The sequence below is a fragment of the Dama dama genome, chromosome 15 (genome assembly GCF_033118175.1).
Source record: "Dama dama isolate Ldn47 chromosome 15, ASM3311817v1, whole genome shotgun sequence".
Lineage (NCBI taxonomy): Eukaryota > Metazoa > Chordata > Mammalia > Artiodactyla > Cervidae > Dama > Dama dama.
In genome coordinates this window covers 44588893-44609516 of record NC_083695.1, presented here as the reverse complement: position 1 = coordinate 44609516, position 20624 = coordinate 44588893, and the positions used below count along the sequence as shown (strand labels likewise).

The following is a 20624-nucleotide window of genomic DNA, read 5'->3' as shown; positions in this document are numbered from 1 at the left end:
AATGTAAACTAGCAGTTTAAAAATAATGTAATACATACTGTAAACTAGAAATAAGAAACAATACTCCTATGGAAGGCAAGTACCACAGCTGTAAGCATCTAAACAAAAGAATACGCAGCTGTAACAGGCAGGGTTATGAAAGACCGTGGTATGACTGAGGACTTTGGATCAGAGTACAGGGTCCTTTGTAAAAAGGTAAGAAGCCTTCAAATCGTGAAAAGTCTATATGGAAGTATGGCGGTATACAGGAAACCACAGCTACAGTCCCCAGTCACTCTCATCATTCCTTGATTTGCTCATGGTCACCTCTTCCTAGTCTAATAACCTATCTGATTATAGTTCTTGTGATTTCACTATCAGTGTGGGTGTTCCTGCTAATGCCCTGGTCTCTTGGTTCCTTGTCCTCTTCTCCTCTACTGATTTTATTCTCCACCCTACCTCAGTTATTCATTCTCATAATCATATGCCCTACCATTAACAATAACTATACATTTCCTTAATTTCAATTTAAGCTTTCAACTCGCTGACTACTTTCTCCTATCTTTGACTTACCCCCTCTAAATGGACAACCTTTGACCATGTGGGATATATGTTGAACACAATGATCATAACTCATTTTTATAGCCTCATTCTTCACTTCCCTCCTTAAAATGCTTATATTCCAGGGTCATTATAATCACTCCCAACCATACTTCCTTAATTCTGCTACTCTCCTCAGCTAAACTCAAACCCTGGTTCAATCACTCCTACTCTACACCTGTACCCAGTGAAAACTAGTCCCATTTTAAGACCGTGACTACTAACCTCAAGGGGGTACCCAGAAATCGTATCTTTCTCTGTCCATTCATTTTCCAAGATAACTCTTTTATACTCTTTAAAGCTCAGCATCTCCTCCCCTATCCTCAAGTGCAGCTGATGACCATTTACAAGTTGTCAGCAACATACCTACCGACCTTTATCGTACCCATATATTTTGCCCACTTTATTACTATGCATAAACTAACTGTTTGTGCTTCTAAGGCCAACTCTTCCTCACTTAGACATTAGATCTTATACCCTCTTTCCTACCCAGGCTTCAACAATTCTTCATTTCTCTCCTACATCTTGATTTTTGTTTTTTACTGGAGCATCTCCATCAACATACAAACATGTTGTGACTATTCCTCATGCTGTTAATCCTCAGCTCCTCTACTCCTCCGCTTATTTTTTTTTTCATTAACAACAAAGATAGAGTTAGCAAAATATTGAGTATTATAACTAAAATGTATTTGGTGTGGACAAAAACTAGAAGATAATGTGGAAAAATAAATACAATAATAAATATAATAAATACAAAAATAAATATAAGGTGAATAAAAAAAAAATAATGTGGAAAAATCAAATGGTAAAGGTTTTAGTTGACTCCTCCACTTATAATACTGCTTTTCTGCTCCCCTCTACAGCAAAATTCCTTGAAAGAACTGTCTATATTCCCTCTTACCCAATTCTCTCTTAAACCCACTCCTATCAAGGACTGGTCCAAAACACTCCACTGAAACAGCATATTTCAAGGTCTCCAATAACCTCCATATTGGAATCAGTCAAATCCCCATTTTCAACTTAAGACTGTCAGCACTGATCATCCCTTTCTTCTTTTGTGCAGTCTCCTTCTCAGTCTCCTTCGCTATCTTCTCCTCATCTCAACTTCTTGCTCAAGGGCCCAGCACTTGGATCTCTCTCTGGACTCACTCCCTAGGTAATTTTCATTCAGTCTCAGGATCTGAATACCTTCTAATAACAGATGTATATCTCCATCACTAATGACCACCAGATGTTTATCTCCATCACAGTCTCTCTTCTGAATGCCCGACTCCTTTTCCAACACTCTTATCAACATTCTACTTGAGATACAAGTACTGGGCCCCTAAGCAAGAAGTTGAGGAGATGAGGAAAAGCTAGCAAAGGAGACTGAGAAGGAGCGAATGGTGAGGTAGTGTGAGGTGGGATGAGAATCAGGAGGATGTGATATCCCTAATAGGCACCTATGCGGAGAAGAGTTAACATGCCAAGCCTGAGACTACCATCCTTAAAAAGCCCTGCTTGTAACGTGGGACCTTGGCAGGCATTTGTGCATTTTGATTTCAGGAGGGTTCCCACTGTTCCTTGGTAAGAATGGCTCACTGTGCCTAAACTATCTAATAAACACTTCCTTTCCTTCTAAGAGACAGGCATTTTGGTATGTGGTAGGCAGAGGATGGCTGCAACACCAAGTCTCCTTAGAGAAATGGCTGATTCTAGAGTTGGGGCAGGAAATATACAAGATGAACCTGAAACATCTCATCATACAAGAGAACAATTGAAGACTAGTAGGACTTTGTCAAAAGAACTGAGGAGCCAACTTAAAGAGGCTCCCACTGCCAAAACTGGGCAATCTGAGCATCAGTCAGGATGACCACCAAGATGGACTGGAACAAATCTGACATGCTTAAATCCACGAACTCATAAAAATAACTAAAACAAACTCACTCAATGATCACCTTCAGAGGATACTGTGACTGTTTCAAAAGTTGGTGAATAAAAGGAAAGCATTTTACCCTGTTTTTGTTTACTAAGAGAATCTCAAGATGGCCAAATATATGATGAGAGGAAATCTCTCTTTACAGTGATATTCTGCTAATAAACAAAAACCAAAATAATGATAGACTAGCACCATCTCACAACTCCTAATGAGTTAGTGGATTTTCTAGGCAATAGCCATTAATGGCTACTAATATCACCAGGTAGATGTTGTGAGGGACAGCAGAAGGAATTTGTAGATTGAAACCAATTACAAAGTGTGGACCGTATTTAGATTTTGATTTGAAGACACAAGTGTAAAAATATAACGCAACTGGAAAAACTGAAACTTTGGTATTTTATAACATTAAGGGATTACTGCGTTTCTTTAGTGGGATCATATTATTGAGGCTATATATGAAAGGCTATGTGCCAGAGATGTAAAATGAGTGTTTGCATGTAAAATGGTGTGACATTTCTTAATTTCCTTAGAACACCAGGAGGAGAGAGAGGACAAGGTTACAGATTCAACAAGATGGGCCATACATCCAGGCAGGTTGATGCAACACTTCTCTAATCGCTCTACTTTTGTACATCTTTTAAATATCCTATAATACATGCCTTCTTTTTTGTTGTTGTTTTTAAGAAATATTTTTTCAAACTTGGAAAAGATTTAAGCAGTCTAATAATAGCCAACGTCGGGGAACTCTTACACAGCTCTGACAAACCATCTGGTAAAGGTGAGGATACTCATACCACACAACCAAATGATTCCACTTCCAAGTTTTTGCTCTGGAGAACTCCTGCTCGTATGTACACAAGAATATGTGTGCAAGAATGATCATGGGGGACTTTATAAAAAAAAATTTACAACCTAAAAATCCATGAAGAGGAGATAAGTCATAGGATATTCAGAGAATGACTACTATATGGCAGAAAAATGAACACAAATTACATATCAACATGGGTACATCTTACAAACATAATTTTAAATGAAAGAAGGAATCTGAAGAATATACAACTTATGATATCAACATGTTGAATTTTAAAATATGTCCAAGATTAAAACACAAAATCCAGGATTGTGGTTACCTTCAGGAAGGAGGAATGGGGATGTGATAGGTAAAGTACACATAAAGGGCATCAACTGTACTAACCATGCTGATTTTTTTAACTAGGTAAATATATTCCTTACATTGTTCAGAAATATTTTATAACATTAAAAAAACCCTAGAAAGAAAAACTGAGAAGCAAGATTAAAGATGATTTTTCAAAGACGTCTATATTTTAAAAGTTTTATTATGATGAAGGACAAATGGTTATTATTTTATAACAGATCTTTTTTTGTTTGGAAATTCAGGCTTTTCTTTCACAATCTTCAAACTAGACATGATGTTCCAATACAACACTGGACCTAAATCTAATATTGCTGAATGAGAGTTGACAGCAAAGATGGCAACTTTTAACTTATTATCAGTTAAAACAGAGATATACTGCTGTTTTCAAACAGTCTTATAATACTGAATTATTACTAAGGAAACAAAATTATAGTAAGTTCAGGTGTGTTGACCCATAACAAAACAAAGAGGGCTAAGTATCATTAAGTACTATAACCACATATACCGACTTCATCTAATCCTCAGAGAAATAAAAATCTGCAGAAAAAATAATTGATATATTAGATCTAATTGATGGCTTACTATTTATATATTGGGCTTTCCTGGTGGTTCAGACAGTAAAGAACCTGCTGTAATTGGGGAGATCCTTGGGTTGGGAGGATCCCATTGAGAAGGAAATGGCAATCCACTCCTGTGTGCTTGCCCAGAAAATCCCATGGACAGAGGAGACTGGCAGGTTACAGGTCCCAAAGAGTCAGACATGACTGACCAACTAATACTACACTTTTTTAAAATTTATATATAATTACCAAATTGGTCACTCAGTTCAGTTCAGTCACTCAGTCGGGTCCGACTCTTTGCGACCCCATGAATCGCAGCACACCAGGCCTCCCTGTTCATCACCAACTCCCGGAGTTTACTCAAACTAATGTCCATCGAGTCGGTGATGCCATCCAGCCATCTCATCCTCTGTGGTCCCCTTCTCCTCCTGCCCTCGATCTTTCCCAGCATCAGGGTCTTTTCCAATGAGTCAGCTCTTCACATGAGGTGGTCAAAGGATTGGAGTTTCAGCTTCAGCAGCAGTCCTTCGAATGAACACCCAGGACCGATCTCCTTTAGAATGGACTAGAATGGATCTCCCTGCAGTCTAATGGACTCTCAAGAGTCTTCTCCAACACCACAGTTCAAAAGCATCAATTCTTCTGCACTCAGCTTTCTTCACAGTCCAATTCTCACATCCATACATGACCACTGGAAAAACAATAGCCTTGACTAGACAGACCTTTGTTGGCAAAGTAATGTCTCTGCTTTTTAATATGCTATCTAGGTTGGCATAACTTTCCTTCCAAGGAGTAAACGTGTTTTAATTTCATGGCTGCAATCACCATCTGCAGTGATTTTGGAGCCCCCAAAAATAAAGTCTGACACTGCTTCCACTGTTTCCCCATTTATTTGCCATGAAGTGATGGGACCAGATGCCATGATCTTAGTTTTCTGAATGTTGAGCTTTAAGCAAACTTTTTCACTCTCCTCTTTCACTTTCATCAAGAGGCTTTTTAGTTCCTCTTCACTTTCTGCCATAAGGGTGATGTCATCTGCATATCTGAGGTTATTGATATTTCTCCTGGCAATCTTGATTCCAGCTTGTGCTTCTTCCAGCTCAGCTTTTCTCATGATGTACTCTGCATATAAGTTAAATAAGCAGGGTGACAATATACAGCCTTGACGTACTCCTTTCCCTATTTGGAACCAGTCTGTTGGTCCATGTCCAGTTCTAACTGTTGCTTCCTGACCTGCATATAGGTTTCTCAAGAGATGGATCAAGTGGTCTGGTATTCCCACCTCTTTCAGAATTTTCCACAGTTTATTGTGATCCACACAGTCAAAAGCTTTGGCATAGTCAATAAAGCAGAAATAGATATTTTTCTGGAACTCTTTTGCTTTTTCGATGATCCAGTAGATGTTGGCAATTTGATCTCTGGTCCCTCTGCCTTTTCTAAAACCAGCTTGAACATCTGGAAGTTCATGGTTCACGTATTGCTGAAGCCTGGCTTGGAGAATTTTGAGCATTACTCTACTAGCGTGTGAGATGGGTGCAATTGTGCAGTAGTTTGTGCATTCTTTGGCATTGCCTTTCTTTGGGATTGGAATGAAAACTGACCTTTTCCAGTCCTGTGGCCACTGCTGAGTTTTCCAAATTTGCTGGCATATTGAGCACAGCATTTTCACAGTATCATCTTTCAGGATTTAAAATAGCTCAACTGGAATTCCATCACCTCCACCAGCTTTGTTTGTAGTGATGCTTTCTAAGGCCCACCTGACTTGACATTCCAGGATGTCTGGGTCTAGGTGAGTGATCACACCATCATGATTTATCTGGGTTGTGAAGATCTTTTTTGTACAGTCCTTCTGTGTGTTCTTGCCACCTCTTCTTAATATCTTCTGCTTCTGTTAGGTCCATACCATTTCTGTCCTTTACCGAACCCAACTTTGCATGAAATGTTGCCTTGGTATTTCTAATTTCCTTGAAGAGATCTCTAGTCTTTCCCATTCTGTTGTTTTCCTCTATTTCTTTGCACTGATCACTGAGGAAGGCTTTCTTATCTCTCCTTGCTATTCTTTGGAACTCTGCATTCAAATGGGAATATCTTTCCTTTTCTCCTTTGCTTTTTGCTTCTCTTCTTTTCACAGCTATTTGTAAGGCCTCCTCAGACAACCATTTTGCCTTTTTGCATTTCTTTTCCATGGGGATATTCTTGATCCCTGTCTCCTGTACAATGTCACGAACCTCTGTCCATAGTTCATCAGGCACTCTGTCTATCAGATCTAGTCCCTTAAATCTATTTCTCACTTCCACTGTATAGTCATAAGGGATTTGATTTAGGTCACACCTGAATGATCTAGTGGTTTTCCCTACTTTCTTCAATTTAAGTCTGAATTTGGCAATAAGGAGTTCATGATCTGAGCCACAGTCAGCTCCTGGTCTTGTTTATGCTGACTGTATAGAGCTTCTCCATCTTTGGCTGCAAAGAATATAATCAGTCTGATTTCGGGGTTGACCATCTGGTGATGTCCATGTGTAGAGTCTTCTCTTGTGTTGTTGGAAGAGGGTGTTTGCTATGACCAGTATGTTCTCTTGGAAAAACTCTATTAGCCTTTGCCCTACTTCATTCTGTACTCCAAGGGCAAATTTGCCTGTTACTCCAGGTGTTTCTTGACTTCCTACTTTTGCACTCCAGTCCCCTATAATGAAAAGGACGTCTTTTTTTGGATGTTAGTTCTAAAAGGTCTTGTAGGTCTTCATAGAACCGTTCAGCTTCTTCAGCATTACTGGTTGGGGCATAGGCTTGGATTACTGTGATATTGAATGGCTTGCCTTGGAAACGAACAGAGATCATTCTGTCATTTTTGAGATTGCATCCAAGTACTGCATTTTGGACTCTTTTGTTGACCATGATGGCCACTCCATTTCTTCTAAGGGATTCCTGCCCACAGTAGTAGATATAATGGTCATCTGAGTTAAATTAACCCATTCCAGTCCATCTTAGTTCGCTGATTCCTAGAATGTCGACATTCACTCTTGCCATCTCCTGTTTGACCACTTCCAATTTGCCTTGATTCATGGACCTAACATTCCAGGTTCCTATGCAATATTGCTCTTGACAGCATCAGACCTTGCTTCTATCACCAGTCACATCCACAACTGGGTATTGTTTTTGCTTTGACTCCATCCCTTCATTCTTTATGGAGTTATTTCTCCACTGATCTCCAGTAGCATATTGGGCACCTACCGACAGTATGAAAATTGGTCACTAGGGGGCTCCAAATAGCACAGCAAAAAAAACACTCTAAAAAGATATACTGATATCAAAACCAAGTGGAAGAGGGAGGAATATATTATCCAGAAAAGTAGGTAGAAATACTTCAGTTCAATTTAGTTCAGTCGCTCAGTCGTGTCCGACTCTTTGCAACCCCATGGACTGCAGCATGCCAGGCCTCCCTGTCCATCACCAACTCCCAGAGTTTACTCAAACTCATGTCCATTGAGTTGGTGATGCCATCCAACCATTTCATCCTCTATCGTCCCCTTTTCCTCCCACCTTCAATCTTTCCCAGCATCAGGGTCTTTTCCAGAGAGTCAGTTCTTCCCATCAGGTGGCCAAAGTAATGGAGTTTCAGCTTCAGCAGCACTCCTTCCAGTGAATACTCAGGACTGATTTCCTTTAGGATTGACTGGTTGGATCTTGTTGTAGTCCAGGGGACTCTCAAGAGTCTTCTCCAACACCACAGTTCAAAAGCATCCATTCTTCAGCACTCAGCTTTCTTCATATCCAACTCTCACATCCATACATGACTACTGGAAAAACCATAGCTTTGACTAGATGAACCTTTGTTGGCAAAGTAATGTCTCTGCTTTTTAATATGCTGCCCAGGTTGGTCATAACTTTCCATCCAAGGAGTAAGCATCTTTTAATTTCATGGCTGCAGTCACCACCTACAGTGATTTTAGCGCCCCCAAAATAAAGTCTCTCACTGTTTCCATTGTTTCCCCATTTGCCAAGAAGTGATGGAACCAGATGCCATGATCTTAGTTTTCTGAATGCTGAGTTTTAAGTCAACTTTTTCACTCTCCTCTTTCACTTTCATCAAGAGGCTTTTTAGTTCTTCACTTTCTGCCATAAAGGTGGTGTCATCTGCATATCTGAGGTTATTGATATTTCTCCTGGCAATCTTGATTCCAGCTTGTGCTTATGCCAGCCCAGCATTTCTCATGATGTACTCTGCGTATAAGTTAAATAAGCAGGGTGACAATATACAGCCTTGACGTACTCCTTTCCCTATTTGGAACCAGTCTGTTCCATGTCCAGTTCTAACTGTTGCTTCCTGACCTGTATATAGGTTTCTCAAGAGGCAGGTCAGGTGGTCTGGTATTCCCATCTCTTTCAGAATTTTCCAGTTTGTTGTGATCCACACAGTCAAAGGCTTTAGCACAGTCAACAAAGCAGAAGTAGATGTTTTTCTGGAACTCTCTTGCTTTTTCAATGATCCAGTAGATGTTGGCAATCTGATCTCTGGTTCCTCTGCCTTTTTCTAAATCCAGCTTGAACATTTGGAAGATCACGGTTCACGTACTGTTGAAGCCTGGCTTGGAGAATTTTGAGCATTACTTTACCCGCATGTGAGATGAGTGCAATTGTGTGGTAGTTTGAGTGTTCTTTGGCATTGCCTTTCTTTGGGATTGGAATGAAAACAGACCTTTTCCAGTCCTGTGGCCACTGCTGAGTTTTCCAAATTTGCTGGCATATTGAGTGCAGCACTTTCACAGCATCATCTTTTTGGATTTGAAATAGCTCAACTGATATTCCATCACCTCAACTAGCTTTGTTCATAGTGATGCTTCCTAAGGCCCGCTTGACTTCGCATTCCAGGATGTCTGGGTCTAGGTGAGTGAGCATACCATTGTGATTATCTGGGTCGTGAGGATCTTTTTTGTATAGTTCTGTGTAGAAACACTTAGATATCTTCAAATCAAATACATAAAATTACTATGCTAATGAACTTCCCTCTCTCGAATCTTTGGATTTGTCTCCAACAGTTTCTTCCCTTTAGCTTCAACTAATTATATCTTTGGCTGATTCATACTGAGGTTTGACAGAAAAAAACAAAATTCTGTAAAGCAATTATCCTTCAATTAAAAATAAATAAATTTAAAAAAATAAAAAAACAAGCTTCCATATTGTTTCTTTGTTCTCACTTCCCATTTACTCTTCAATCCACTTAAAATGGCTCTTACTTCAATCATTTTGTATAACCCTTTTTACTATGGAAACCAATGACCCCTAATAGCCAAATCTGAAGATCAGTTTTTAACCCCCATCTTACTGCCATTTGTAATTGGTTATCAATTCCTCTTTCCTGAAACATTCTACTTTTTTGATTCTGTGAAATTATCAAATTAGAATACTTTTCTGCTTAAAAAAAAAACACAGAAAACTATTGATTTATTCATTTATTCACTTAACAAATAGTAGTATGTGTCAGGCATCATGATAAGTACTGGGAATTCAACAACAACAAAGAGCTTTAAGGAGCTTATATTTTAATGGGAGAGCTAAATTGACAATTGTAAAATTGAGATACTGAACTATCACAGAAATACATGCAGGGTGTCCCTAAGAGGGAGAAGCCTGGGGCAAATCGACCCAAGTAGGACTGTCTATTACCTGCATTTTTTCATAGGCTCACTGGACTATGGTTAGTGACCAAATTTTGAAACCATATTTAAATAATATTCATAAAAAAGTAGTACAATATAGTCCCAAGACATCCTTCTCCCCACCCAAAACAGGAGCCAGTGAAGCAGCCTTAGCTATGTTATTCAAGGGACAGACCTGCTATATGTAATCTCCAAAATGTTTAAAGGGTGTAAGGCACTCACTGCTCCTAGGTCCTCACTTAACTTTTTCCCCTAAATGTCCTGCAATCTGACTTCTATTTCCTATCTCTGTGAAGACAACAGTGAAGTACAAATTGTCAATTAAGTATCCACAGTACTTCGCCACTTCAATTGTGAAAGTCTTTCCTTAATTTCTAGAACACTACTCTTTCCTAAATAATTCTTCTACTTCTTTGATTTTTCTTTCTCTCTCTTTTTCCTTGGGTCATCTCATCTTTTCCTTCCCTACAACATTGCCGAATTCCAGCCAACTGCATTCATTTTACTACTAAATATCCAATCATGTTTTACCAGTCTATATTGAACCAACCATTCTCCCTAATATCAGACTTTTATTTCTAGTATCATGATATCTGATACAACCACAGTAGATTTAAAAAAAAAAAAAAGCAGTGTTCTTATGGAGGTTTCTCAGAAACCTAAAAAGAGAACTACCACTTGACCCAGCAATTCCACTCCTGGATATATACGTAAAAAACAAAAAAAATAATTCAAAAAGATAGCTGCACCCCAATGCTCAAAGCAGCATTATTTACCATAGCCAAGATATGGAAGCAACCTTAGTGTCCATCAACACATGAATGTATAAAGAAGATATGGTATATATTATATACACAATAGGATACTACTCAGCCATTTTTAAAAAGTTTGCTATTTGAAACAACATGATGGACCTGGAGGATATCATGCTAAGTGAAGTCAGAGAAAGACAAATATTATATGATGTAACTTATATGTGGAATCTAAAAACTAAACATACTAATGAATGTAACAAAAAAGAAACAGACTCAACAGATATAGAGAACAAACTAGTGGTTACCAGTAGCAAGTGGGAAGGGAGAGGGCAAGATAACAGTATAAAATAAAATAAATCAGCTACAAGGATATAACACAGGGAATATAGCCAGTATTTTTTAATGACTATAAATGGAATAAAATCTTTAAAAATTATGAATTGCTATGTGGTACACATGAAACATATAGATTTTACATCAACTATACTTCAATTTAAAAAAGAAAGCAATGTTCTATTTAGTCTCTTTCTTGAAGGGAAAATCTGACTAAATGACTCTATACCCAGACTAGATTACACAGTCCATGGATTCAAGTTTGGTAGGGTTGAAGGTTATGAGCCCAGAGGCTGCAGATTCCCAGATTCAGAGCTTTCCTTGCCCTCTAGGCAGGGGAAGTCACTGAAGCACCCAGGGCTGATACAAAGCAGTCCTGAGAGTTCAGACGAGACCTCTCGGTACAAAACAGGCCCACAGCAGATTACAACTCAATAAAACACAAGGTTATCTGTACATAACAATTATTTAGTATGCCATCGCTCATTTGTCTAAATATACACCCCTGTATGTGTGGGACCCCTGCTTCCCCCATCAAAAACAAACAAACAAACTGACTAGAAAGTATGGTCCTGTTAATGCAAAAGAGTAAATTTTTTTCCAAAAGAAATAATAAGTCTTTACAGCTAAGGCTGTAGCTACTAACTCCTCTGATTTATAGGAGTTGGAGTCTGTGAACAGGGGGATGGGATGTAGTGAGGGCAGAGGGAAACAAAATATTTATCAGAGCAAATATACATGGACGGAAGAGTTAAGTTGTGACCACTGATACATTTCAATGATTCTTGGATAATGCTTGGGTGGACTCCGAGGGTTAAAGCTCATTAAGATACCAGATGAAACTTGCAAGTACATATCCATTACCATAGTTAATAATTATACAATTTCTCAATCGGCAGAAGGCCATTTCAGTCAGAAAGACCAATGCAACCACAGTCCTTTATCTTTAGAGTGGTCAGAGTCTAATGAATGGGTCAAAGATTTATAAAACAGGATGAACCATGTATCAGTAAGTTTGTCTTTGTACAACACTACAACTAGAAACGCTTGTTACAAAATATAAGCAGTTAAAAGGGAGTGCTTTCTCCATCTTACCACCAGCTTATAAACTCACCGTTAGAATGCCTTACCACATCCATTTTACCAAAAATACAAGCATCACAAAACTACCCAAAAGTATCAAATGACAAAGTGAAGAGGTAGCACAGGACTGTAATAATTAAAAGCGTGGGTTTTACAGTAAGATAGATTTGGGTTAAAACCATACTCTGCAACTTGAAATGGTTGAAGCTACATGATATATTCTTTATATTTCTGTATACAGTTGAAAACATCCCTAACAAAAAAATACATTTCTTTACATGTCCAGTGATAACTGCTTCCTTATCTATCAAATGAGAATAACATCAATCCCTTTCTTACATTGTTGCTGTGAGATGGGCACAAGAGTATTTATTCAACGAACTAAACACTGGAAACTCTATACATACATGCTTAGTGATATATAAAAACCAAACCACTGTATTTCAGGGCTTTGCTTTTAATGTGTATTCTTACACAGCTGTAACCATAAAATTGCTATAACTGTGTATTTTACTTTAATCCATGTAAGGCTACTCTCTTTTATGTCAACCTATAACTTCCTAATCACTTTTAATGCTAGCTTGATATTTTCATGATGAATCTAATTTAGTTCACCATTACTCTCTACTTCACTCATTTCTTTCTAACTTATCACTATTACAGCCATTGCTGCAATAAATAATTTGAGAAATTTAATTACTTTTCAATTATTTTCCATTACTTTTCAATTATTTTCAATTACTTTTCAATTATTTTCTTGTGATAAATGTCCAGGCATGCAATTATTGGGTCAAAGATGACATATATTGTTATAGTTCTTAATATTATCTCACTGTGTGCAAAAGAAATGGACAGTTTATAATGTCCCAAACAATGGCCATGAGTTCCATCTCACCACAAATTTGTTAGCATATTAAAAAGTAATTTTACTAGTGAAATTACTAGTGAGGGTACAAAGGTACTTCACTGGTGTTTCATTTGCATTTCCTTAATTATTTCCAAACTGAAAAAACAGTGAATTTTGAATTACATTTGGATTAAAATCCTTAATATATGAGGAGTATGAGAGAACAGACACACAAAGAAATAGAAAATAAGAAGATAACCAGGTTTATAGTGCAGAAAAAAATGCATGGTTAAAAACAAAACATTCGTTCTTCTAATAAAATTAAATAAAAAATCATAAATTAATAAGAAAACATTTCTGGCTATCAAACAAGCAAACATTCATGAAAAAGGTACAAGGGTATAGCAAAATAACTTATACTGATAAAATCTTTTCTGGAGGGGAATATGGCAATGTATGTTGAAAGTCTTAAAATTCTGTATCCCTTTGTGCTATAAACCTGGTTATCTTCTTAACCCATTTTTCTATTTCCTTGTGTGTCTGTTCTCTCATACTCCTCATATGTTAAGGATTTTAATCCAAATGTAATTCAAAATTCACTATTTTTTTGTATCTGTTGCCGAAATCTTGGCTCTCTGTGCACCACTGCCAAACAGAAATACGGAGACAGTTATGGAGGAGAAGGAAAGCATGGCTTTATTACTCTGCCAGGCAAAGGGGAAACGCAGTCGGCTAGTGAGTGCCTCAGGAACTGTGCTCCCTCTCCCTGGTGAGTATGGAAAGTTTATGTGAAAAGTGAAAGTGAAGTCACTCAGTCATGTCTGACTCTTTGCGACCCCCTGGACTGTAGCCTACCAGGCTCCTCTGTCCATGGGATTCTCCAGGCAAGAGTACTGGAGTGGGTTGCCATTTCCTTCTCCAGGGGCTCTTCCCGACCCAGGGATTGAACCCAGGTCTCCCGCATTGCAGGCAGCAGCTTTAGCCAATAGTCTATTCTTTCTTCAAAGTTTCAAAAAGGTGGGGCTGCTGACAAGATTATGGTCTGTGCAGGGCCTTAGGTGACCTAGCCTCCTAATCTTGATGAGCCTCTCTGGTCCTTTAATCTTGCCTCAGGTGGTTTCACTGCTGTTCCTCCTTCGATTAGCAACTGTTCAGCCATTTGGAACTGAGAGAAGGTCAGGGAGGGTGGAATTTTGCCTATAAGAAAACTGTAAGTGTTAGTCACTAAGTCGTGTCTGACTCTGAGATCCCATGGACTGTATTGTAGTTCACCAGGCTCCTCTGTCCATGGGGTTCTCCAGGCAAGAATACTGGAGTGGGTTGCCAGTCCCTTCTCTAGGGGATCTTCTCAACCCAGGAATAGAACCTGGGTCTCCTGCACTGCTGGCAGATTCTTTACCACTAGTGCCACCTGGGAAGCCTTCTAAGAAACAGGGGACAAAATGACCTCTGTGCCCAGGAGTCCCATAGGGCCCTGTTCAGCATCACTTATAGGGATTTAACCTAAAGAGGAAAATATTGTGCACACTCTAACAGATTTAGCTACAAGGATGTTCACAGCAGTACCATGTAAAATGTTAGAAAAGTGACGAAAACGTTCATTGACTGAGGTTCGATAAATAAATTATGGCACATCTATACAAAGCCAAACTATATAGCCACTTAAAGTCATGAAGATATGTATTATTACAAAAACTTTTCCTAAATATACTGATACATAAAACAAGGAGACTAACTTATATATGGAAAGATTTTGCTTTAATTTGTTTTTTAAAAAAACAGTATTTGGTTTACTACTATTTATCTTGAAGTTAGAAACAGTTGTTACAGTTTCTATGTGTTCTCCAGAGTGACTGATACTGTGGTGCTAAAAAATAAATAATTCTTCTATTCTTTAACTCCAGTCAATCAATTGAACTTATCTTAATACACCATGCTAATAACTGAGTACTAGCAACCCACACACCATGTACATTCATGCTGAACTATTTACTCTTTGCTGTTGTCGTTCAGCCACTAAGTCCTGTCTGAACTTCTGTGACCCCATGGACTGCAGCATGCCAGGCTTCCCTGTCCTTCACTATCTCCCAGAGTTTGCTCAAACTCATGTCCACTGAGTTCGATGATGCTATCTAACAATCTCATCCTCTGCCACCCTCTTCTCCTTTTGCCTTCAATCTTTCCCTGCATGAGGGTCTTTTCCAAAGAGTCAGCTCTTCGCATCAGGTGTCCAAAGTATTGGAGCTTCAACATCAGTCCTTCCAATGAATATTTAGGGTTGATTTCCTATAGGATTGACTGGTTTGATCTCCTTGCAGTCCAAGGGCCTCTCAAGAATCTTCTCCAGCACCGTAATTCAAAAGAATCAAATCTTCGGGGTTCAGCCTTCTTTATGGTCCAACTCTCATATCCATACATAACTCCTGGAAAACCCGTAGCTTTGACTATATGGATCTTTGTCAGCAAAGTGATGTCACTGCGTTCTAATATGCTGTTTAGGTTTATCATAGCTCTGCTTCCCTCATGGCTTAGTCAGTAAAGAATCTGCCTGCAATGCAGGAGACCCAGGTTTGATTCCTGGGTCAGGAAGATCCCCTGGAGAAGGAAACGGCAACCCACTCCAGTATTCTTGCCTGGAGAATTCCATGGACAGAGGAGCCTGGCAGGCTACAGTCCATGGGGTCGCAAGAGTCAGATGCAACTTAGCGACTAAACCACCACCACCAGTTCTTCTTCCAAGGAGCAAGCGGCTTTTCATTTTGTGGCTGCAGTCACCATCCAGAGTGATTTTGGAGCCCAAGAAAATAAAATATGTCACTGTTTCCACTTTTTCCCTTTCTCTTTGCCATGAAGTGATGGGACAGATGCCAAGATCTTAGCATTTTGAATGCTGAAGTTTAAGCTAGCTTTTTCACTGTCTTCTTTCACCCTCATCAAGAGGCTCTTTAGCTCCTTTTCACTTTCTGCCATTAGAGTGGTATCATCTGCATATCTATTGATATCCCTCCAGGCAGTCTTGATTCCAGCTTGTGATTCACCCAGTACTCTGGATGAATTTCACATGATGTACTCTCTGTTCATGTATTGCTGAAGCCTACCTTGAAGGATTTTGAGCATAACCTTACTAGCATGCAAAATGAGCTCTATTGTCCAGTAGTTCAAAAATGCTCTGGCACTGCTCTTCTTTGGGACTGGAATGAAAACTGACCTTTTCCAGTTCTGTGGCCACTGCTATATTTTCCAAATTTGCTGGCCTATTGAGTGCAGTGCTTTAACAGGATCATCTTTCTGGATTTAAAACAGCTCAGCTGGAACTCCATCACCTCCACTAGCTCTGTCTGTAGTAACGCTTCCTAGGCGCTTCCCATGTGGTGCCAGTAGCAAAGAACTGGCCTGCCAATGCAGGAGATATAAGAGACATGGGTTCAATCCCTGGGTTGGGAAGATTCCCTGGAGAAGGGCATGACAACCTATTCCAGTATTCTTGCTTGGAGAATCCCATGGACAGAGGAGCGTGGTGGGCTACAGTCCATAGGGTTGCAAAGAGTCGGACACCACTGAAGCGATTTAGCACACAAGCAATGCTTCCTAAGGCCCACTTGACTTCACACTTTAGGATGTGATCACACTCCAGAGTGATGACACCCATCATAGCTATCTGGGTCATGAAGATCTTTTTTGTATAGTTCGTCTGTGTATTCTTGCCATCTCTTCTTAATATTTTCTGCTTCTGTTAGGTCCATACCATTTCTGTCCTTTATTATGCCCTCTTTGCATGAAATGTTCCCTTGGTACCTCTAATTTTCTTGAAGAGATCTCTAGACTTTCCCATTTCATTGTTTTCCTCTATTTCTTTGCATTGATCACTGAGGAAGGCTTTCTTATCTCCCCTTGCTATTCTCTGGAACTCTGCATTCAGTTGGGTATATCTTTCCTTTTCTCCCTTGCTTTTTGCTTCTCTTCTTTCCTCAGCTATTTGTAAAGCCTCCTCAGACAACAACTTTCCCTTCTTGCATTTCTTTTTCTTTGGGATGGTTTTGGTCACTGCCTCCTGTACAGTGTTACAAGCCTCTGTCCATAGTTCTTCAGGCACCCTGTCTATCAGATCTATTCCCTTGAATTTATGTGTCACTTCCACTGTATGATCATATAAGGCATGTGATTTAGGTCATACCTGAATGGCCTAGTGTTTTTCCCTACTTTCTTCAATTTCAGCCTGAATTTTGCAACAAGGAGCTCATGACCTGAGCCACAGTCAGCTCCCAATCTTGTTTTTGCTGACTGTATAGAGCTTCTCCATCTTTGGCTGTAAAGAATATAATCAGATTTCAGTATTGACAAACTATAGAGGTGCCTCTTGTGTTGCTGGAAAAGGGTGTTTGCTATGTCCCATGTGTTCTCTTGACAAAACTCTGTCAGCCTTTGCCCTGCTTCATTTTATACTCCAGTGCCAAACTTGCCTGTTACTCCAGGTATCTCTGGACTTCCTACTTTTGCATTCCAATCACCTATAATGAAAAAGACATCTTTTTTTTTTTTTTTTTTTTTGGTGTTGGTTCTAGAAGATCTTGTAGGTCTTCACAGAACTGGTCAACTTCAGCTTCTTCAACATCAGCAGTTGGGGCATAGTCTTGGATTACTGTGATGTTGAATGGTTTTCCTTGTAAACAAACTGAGATCATTCTGTCATTTTTGAGATTGCATTTTGGACTCTCTTATTGACTATGAGGGTTACTCCATTTCTTCTAAGGGATTCTTGCCCACAGTAGTAAATATAATGGTCACCTGAATTAAATTTTCCCATTCCCATCCATTTCAGTTCACTAATTTCTAAGACGTCGATTTTTACTCTTGCCATCTCCTACTTGACCTCATCCAATTTATCTTGATTCATGGACCTGACACTCCAGGTTCTTATGCAATATTGTTCTTTTCAGCATCAGATTTTATTTTCACCACCAGACACACCCACAACTGAGCATCACTTTCACTTTGGCCCGGCCACTTCATTCTTTCTGGAGTTATTAGTAATTGCCCTCCACTCTTACCCAGCACCATACTGGACACCTTCCAACCTGGGTGGTTCATCTTCCACTGTCATGTCTTCTTGCCTTTTCATCCTGTTCATGGGGTTCCCACAGCAAGAATACTGGAGCGGTTTGCCATTCCCTCCTCCAGTGGACCACAATGTCAGAAATCTCCACTATGATCCATCCATCTTGGGTGGCCCTGCATAGCACAGTTCATAGCTTCATTGAGTTATGCAAGCCCCTTCTTCACCAGGACAATTGTAATTGATGTATTTGTAATTGATTTGTAATTGTATGTAATTGTAATTGATTTGTAATTGATCATCAATTTGTAATTGATGTAATTGATGAAGGGGTCTTTACTATTACAAATAACCAATAATTACTAAATGCCAGCATCTGAGTTTCCTACTTAAAATGATAGTTGCCACATTTCATGTCATCTATCAAAGGTTGTAAGATACACTATTTGTCCCTCAAAAACAAAACCAATTGAAGTTTAAAGCAAATACTCATTCTTGGGGCTTCCCTGGTGGCTCAGTGGTACAGAATTCACCTGCCAGTGCAGGAGACACGGATCGGATCCCTCATCTGGGAAGATCCCACGTGCCTCTGAGCAGCTAAGCCCATGTGCCACAACTACGGTGCCGCCACTCCAGAGCCTGGAAGCTGTAACTACTGAGCCCATGCGCAGCAAGTGTTGAAGCCCGAGTGCCCTACAGCCCGTGCTCTGCAACAAGAGAAGCCACCACAACAAGAAGCCCTCGCACCACAACCAGAGAGTAGCCTCCACTCACTGCAACTAGATAGTCCATGCAGCAAAGAAGACCCAGAACAATCAAAAATAAATAATAAAAATTTATTTTTTAAAAAGTTATTACTCATTCTTGTATCTAAAATAATAACTACTAAAACAAATCTTTAAGCAGACAATTGATTTCTTAAACCTTTTTGCGTATGCTCTCATTTCCTTTGCAACAGCCTTTGGTTTTTCAAGTGAGAGATTTGTACTTATGCTCTTATCACCACCTGAGATACCCTAAGATTAGTACAGCACAGTGAACCTCTTAGACCTGCTTGCAATGCAGCGGGAATTTCTCCCTCCCAGCCCCTATTCCAGGCATTTGCCTTCTCCCTGTAAGTATTTAAACAGGAAATGACCCTATTCTAGCTGTTCTTCTGCCTTAAGAACAGGGTAACCAGACATGCTGATCTGCCCAGTACAGTCCTAGTTTAAGCACAGCTATCCTGAAGTCCTATTCCATCAGTTTCCCTTCTCACTCTTAAAAATGTCTCAGTTTAGAAATAAATTACATAGTATTCTAGTTAAGAACCATATAAATACATGAATAAATGTCCTATTAGTGAAGAGTGTGCCTGCTAGTACATTTTATCAAAAACATTAAAACAATAGTTAGGAAGGACTTAAGAAGTAGAGAGAAACACTCTGTTCCGTTTCCCTGTAAAAAGATTTTAAGGAGGGAATTCCCCAGTGGTCCAGTGGTTAGGATTCCGAGCTGTAATTGCAGGGAAAATAGGTTGAATCCCTGGCTGGTGAACTAAGATCCTGAATCCACATGCCTCACTGGGCAGCCAAAAAAAGAAAACCAGCCCGCCTCCACCCCCCCAAAAGGCTTTAAAAATAAAATACTAGTAGAAATAAGGTTGAATTGTATCTAAAAAGTATAATATGCATTTAAGAATCACACAACAGAGATAAGAATTAAATGAAGTAGAAAACAGAATTAACCTGTTTGACAACTAAAGAAACTAGCTTCAGTTTCTGGGTAATGAGTCTCAAGACAAATAACATCTTTTGGATCCACTCTTCCTAGAAAACATCTCAGACAGCAAGATGTCAACTTAGGAAGAATCACTCTTCCTAAGCAAAGTCAAAGGACGAAATCTAAAATATCACACTACATTCCCTTTGTCCCTATTACACCATGTAATAGCAAAAGGACTGAACTGTAATGATTAGTAATAAAGATCTCAAGCATAACATGTGTCCCAGGGGCCTGCCTGACAAAACCTGTGCTTGCTCTCACCTCCACCCATCACCTAAAAAAGATGAAAAACCGAACGAAATCAAGACACAACGACAACAAAAACACTTTGCAACTTCAGCCTTGACATTCCTTTGTAAAATGTCTGTGTTCATCTTAGCACAGGCCAACTCCACTCTCTCAGTTCCTCAAGCCAAACACTTCGGTGTCCTCACTGCCTGCTCTCTTTTTCTCATTCTTTGAATTTGTCATCAAATCCTTTTAGTCCTACCTTTAAAATTCATTCAGAACTTGACCACTTTTCTCCACCTTCTGCTCCTGCCCTTGTTCAAATGAGCATTTGGATTATTTGCAATAACCTAATTGCTTTCCTTCTTATCCTATTGCCCCCTCAGAAAACAGGTTTATAGGAGTTAAAGGAACTTGCCCCAGGTCACACAGTTTGCAGGCAGTGGAGCCAAGACTGGAATGCAGGAAATCAAACTGCAGAGCCTAGTTCTTACCCAGTATACCACACAGCTTCTCTGGACTGTGCACAACTGTAGAGCCAGAATCCAAGCCTGAACACTGCCACTGAATCAGATGAAGTCAGTTCAGTTCAGTAGCTCAGTCATGTCTGACTCTTTGCAACCCCATGGACTGCAGCACGTCAGGCTTCCCTGTCCATCACCAACTCCCGGAGCTTGTTCAAGCTCATGTC

The 20624-nt window shown here is 39.4% G+C and overlaps 1 protein-coding gene across 13 annotated transcripts in view; it reads right to left on the bottom strand.

Moving 5' to 3' along the window:
* Nucleotides 1–20624, bottom strand: part of SHLD2 (shieldin complex subunit 2) — a 111139-nt gene that overhangs the window by 41123 nt on the left and 49392 nt on the right. The gene's annotated exons all lie outside the window — the stretch shown is intronic.